This window comes from Piliocolobus tephrosceles, unplaced genomic scaffold (genome assembly GCF_002776525.5).
Source record: "Piliocolobus tephrosceles isolate RC106 unplaced genomic scaffold, ASM277652v3 unscaffolded_76, whole genome shotgun sequence".
In the NCBI taxonomy this organism is placed as follows: domain Eukaryota; kingdom Metazoa; phylum Chordata; class Mammalia; order Primates; family Cercopithecidae; genus Piliocolobus; species Piliocolobus tephrosceles.
Genome location: NW_022334940.1, coordinates 517,857 through 522,780, shown reverse-complemented (window position 1 = coordinate 522,780; position 4,924 = coordinate 517,857). Strand labels below are relative to the sequence as shown.

The 4,924-nt window shown below is 49.8% G+C and overlaps 1 pseudogene; it reads left to right on the top strand.

Annotated features, from left to right (window-relative positions):
* Positions 1 to 226: 226 nt before the first annotated feature.
* Positions 227 to 1,454, top strand: LOC111530447 (annotated as a pseudogene).
* The last annotated feature ends 3,470 nt before the right edge of the window (positions 1,455 to 4,924 follow it).

Sequence of the window (4,924 nt, the reverse complement as noted above, 5' to 3'; positions counted from 1 at the left end):
TCAGCTACCTGAGTAGCTGGGACTACAGGCATGTGCCACCACACCCAGCTAATTTTTGTATTTGTAGTAGATACCGGGTTTCACCTTGTTGGGCAGGCTGGTCTCCAGCTACTGGCCTCAGGTGAACTGCCTGCCTCAGCCTCCCAAAATGCTGGGATTATAGACGTGAGCCACTGTGCCTGGCCTGGACTTCCTCTTCTGAGCGCCCTGCTGAACTGTCCTGGTGATGACTGTTCCTGCAGAGGTCTGCAGGACCCCCAGTCACCTGGCCCTGAGATCGTCCAGTGCTCCATGAATGGGGACCATCCGGGCTATGGGAAGGCGGTGGACATGCAAGTACACTGGGGGAGGAGGATCACCCGCCTGGGCCGGGTGAGCGAGGAACAGGCAGGGCTGAGTCGGTGCCCCTGGTGCTGGGGTAAGTGGCCCTGGGCCCTCGAACATCCAAGTGGAGCACTGGTGTCATCATGTACACGCTGCTGGCCGGCTCCCCCACCCTTCTGGCACTAGAAGCAGTTGTTGATGCTGAGGTTGATCATCAGCAGCAACTACCAGTTTGGCTCGCCCATGTGGGATGATTACTCGGACACCGTGAAGGACCTGGTGAGAGGCCAGGCGCCTGGCTCCTGGATTCAGGGCTGCAATGTCAGGCTCCCCTGCCCGGGGAGGCTCCGCCTCTCCTGACATGCTGGAGGGGACCTGCCTTGACGTTCTCCGTTCCCCTCTCCTCACCTCCCGGGTATCCCGATTCCTGGTGGTGCAACCCCAGAGCTTGCACAGCGGAAGAGGCCTTGGCACACCCCTTCTTCCAGCAGTACGTGGTGGAGGAAGTGTGGCACTTCAGCCCCCGGGGGAGGTTGAAGGTACAAAGCGTCCCAACCCAGGCCCTGTGGCAGTTGCCGCCAGCTCCCCAAGAGCAAACCTCTAAGTCTTCTCCTCTCCCAGGGATCCTTACACCCAGTGGGGTTCCAGAGTACCCACCCCTCCCCTCCCAGCCGCCCTGTGATGGCTTCAGAGGTGGCAGGTGTCAGCCCCCTGGCTCCGTCCCTGTGGATGCTGGCCAAGCGGGAAGTGGGGGACACTAGGAGGCCCCGCAGAAGCCACCAAAGGCTTCGTGGCAAATGAGCCCAGAGTGTCCCTATGCTGGAGGGGCAGGGCCTGGCAGGGGGGTGCTGCAGCACAGCTTCTCCGCCTGGCCCTGCAGGTGATCGCTCTGACCTTGCTGGCTTCAGTGCGAATCTACTACCAGTACTGCCGGGTGAAGCCGGTGAGGCGGAATATCGTCATCCGAGACTCACCCCTACACCCTCCAGCTTCTGTGCCGGCTCATCGATGCCTACGCTTTCGAAATCTATGGCCACTGGGTGAAGAAGGGGCAGCAGCAGAACCGGGCAGCTCTTTTCAAGAACACACCCAAGGCCGTGCTCCTCACTCTAGCTGAGGAGGACTACTGAGGGGCTGGCCAGTCAGGGAGGGCTGGGGGGCAGGTGAGGAGGGGAATCCACGGAAATACAAGTCAAAGGGGTGAGATGTGTGCAGGCCTCTGCAGAAGGAGCACTTGGCCCTGGCCAGGAACCCCTGGAGCTAAGGCCATGACCCCCTCTCAAAGGCTGTTAACAAGGGAAGCGGGTGTTCCCACCACACAGCAATACTTGCAGGCTGGGGCATGCCCTGGGTGGGCAGAGATTACCTGTGGCCTGAGAACCAGGAACCCCCTGCTCCTCCACTTCCTAGATGAGCCACCATCTCCGTTTCTCTTTAGAGGAGGCCCAGAGTTACTGACACTCAGGTCCTTTTCCCTTAGGGTCCCAAGGTGAGGATCAAAGACACAGAAATGTCTGAGATACACAATCGCAGGAGATTTTGTTGACCCCATGACATCTAGTGACAGTGTGGGAGCAGGCTACTCTCCAGGGACATGTCTTTGAAGCCATATGGAGAAGGGGGCCCAGGCGAGGTGGCTCACACCTGTAATCCCAGCACTTTGGGAGGTTGAAGTGGGAGGATCGCTTGAGGCCAGGAGTTCGAGACCAGCCTGGGCAACATAGTAAGATCCCATCACTACAAAAATTCAAAAAATTAGCCAGGCATGGTGGTGCACCCTTGCAGTCCCAGCTGCTCAGGAGGCTGAGGTAGGAGAATTGCTTGAGCCCAGGAGCTCAAGGCTGCAGTGAGCCATGATCTGCACTGCCCTCTAGCCTGGGCAACAGAGCAAGACCCTGTCTTGAAAAAAAAAAAAGAAAGAAAAAAAATGAAAGGGGAAGCTTCTGATATTTGTCTTTCTGGAGTACTATTTGCTTTGTGATTCCCACAATGCACCACTTCACCTAGTACATCATTTGGTTCTCCCAGACCCTTTCAGGACTGAACTGTGCTTTAAATAGTTACATGCCTGTCTGTTACACAAGTGGAAACTAGTTTTCTTCAGAGGCACACGAAACAACAGACGAGGCCATAAAGAAAGCATTCTCCTTCCACAGCAACTGGCTGGAAAAGCAAACACACAAGTGATCCTCCTGCCTCAACCTCCCTACTAGCTGGGACTACAAGCATTTGCTACCATGAAAGGCTAATTTTTTTTTTTAATTTTTAGTAGAGATGTGGTCTATGTTGCCCAGGATGGTCTTACTCCTGGGCTCAAGCGATCCTCCCCCCTCAGCCTCCCAAATTGTTGGGATTACAGGCATGAGCCATTGTGTCCAGCCCTACATCACATATCTAAAAACAATCATCAGAGGTAGATGTAACAGGTGTTATTGTTATTAACTCCATTTAACAGATGAAACACACTGAAGCAAATAGAAGTGAAAAATTGGGCTTTTAAAGTGGATTTTTTGGCCGGGCATGGTGGCTGACACCCAAAAGTGGTAAAGACTGAAAAATAATTAGCATTTTAACTTATCAACAAAATAGTAACTATTTTGATTGTTAATACATTCAGCTTGATCCCAGTGCAAGAAAACAATCTGAAATGGGAACAAAGATTTATTTATTTTTTTTTAAAGTTCACTACCATATGGGTTTTTTTTTTTTTTTTTTTTTTTTTGAAACAAAGTCTCGCTCTGTCACCCGGGCTGGAGTGCAGTGGCGCGATCTCAGCTCACTGCAAGCTCCGCCTCCCAGGTTCACGGCATTATCCTGCCTCAGCCTCCTGAGTAACTGGGACTGCGGGGGCCCACCACCACACCCAGCTAATATTTTGTATTTTTAGTAAAGAAGGGGTTTCACCATGTTAGCCAGGATGGTCTCAATCTCCTGACCTCGTGATCCACCTGCCTCAGCCTCCCAAAGTGCTGGGATTACAGCACCCCAGGCGTGAGCCACCACTCCTGGCCCACTATATGGAAAATTTTTAAGAAACTGAAGCATTCAGCAATAAAAAATTAATTGGTAAGTTACGTCGATTTACCTAAAAGAATATTGTGTAGGCATTTTTAAAAACTTTATAAATTTCTAATTGTAAGAGAAGATAGTAATGATATACTAAGTGAAAAAAAATAAAAAATTTACTTCATTTAACCTCAACTTTTCTTCCTTCCTTCTTTCTTTCTTTTCCTCAGCCTCATGAGTAGCTGGGACTACAGATGCATGCCAGCAAGCCCAGCTTATTTTTGTTGTTGTTGTGTTTTTAGTAGAGATGCAGTTTCACTCTGTCTGTCAGGCTGCTCTCCAACTCCTGACCTCAATCTGAAATGGGAACAAAGATTTATTTTTTTAAAGAAAGTTCACTACTATATGGATTACAGGCGTGAGCCGCTGCAGCCAGCCTTGTTTTTTCTTTTGAAACAGAGTCTCACTCTGTCGCCCAAGCTGATGATCTACCTGCCTTGGCCTCAGATGATCCACCTGCCCAGGCCTCCCAAAGTGCTGGGATTACAGGCATGAGCCACTGCACCCAGCCTCTTTTTTTTCGTTTTTAAATAGAGATGGGGTTTTGTTATGTTGACTAGGCTGGTCTCGAACTCCTGACCTGAAGCAATCCTCCCATCTTGGCCTCTCAAAATACTGGGTGAACAGGTGTGAGCTACTGTGCCAGCCCTCAACTGTTTTTTTTAAGTGCAGAAAAATTACTGGAAAGGCTTCAGTGAACTGTGATCACACCACTGCAGTTTAGGAGTGTGAGACCATCTTAGGTAACAGGGTGGAACCCCACCTCTACAAAAAATACATTTTTTTTTTTTTTTGAGATGGAGTCTCACTCTGTCGCCCAGGCTGGAGTGCAGTGGTGTCATCTTGGCTCACTGCAACCTCCACCTCCTAGGTTCAAGTGATTCTCTTGCCTCAGTCTCCTGAGTAGCTGCAATTACAGGCACCTGCCACCATGCCCAGCTATTTTTTGTATTTTTAGTAGAGACAGGGTTTCATCATGTTGGCCAGGCTGGTCTTGAACCTCACCTCAGGTGACCCACCTGCCTCGGCCTCCAAAAGTGCTGAGATTACAGGCATGAGCCACTGGCCTCTACCCTTCTCTTTACTAGAACAAAGGAATATTTCCATTTCTAGTTACCTAGTTTCCCACTAGGTCAGGGAAGACAGAACTGCTTTTAATATTCTTTTGCTGCTGGAAGAATTAATTCAATCATATGCCCTGACCAATTCACGTGGAATTGAACTCCTTGGTCTATCAAATGGTTTTTATTTCACTAGGAGAAGGAGAAACCTTTATGAAGTAGGTCTACAGCAGAGCCAACCTTATCTGCTGCTATAATTTTGCCCCAGTTTTTAAAGGCCTCATTAAAGAGATCGAGGCCATGATTCCACAGGGATTTATAAACTCATCAGGGAAATGTCACGGAATGAAACAATGAAGACAACACACTATTTGGTGAGTTATCACCAGAACCACACTGTATTTGGCTGTGAGCACTGTATATCATGGCTTAATTAGAAACACCCGTTAACCAGGAGCCAGACCGATATTTTT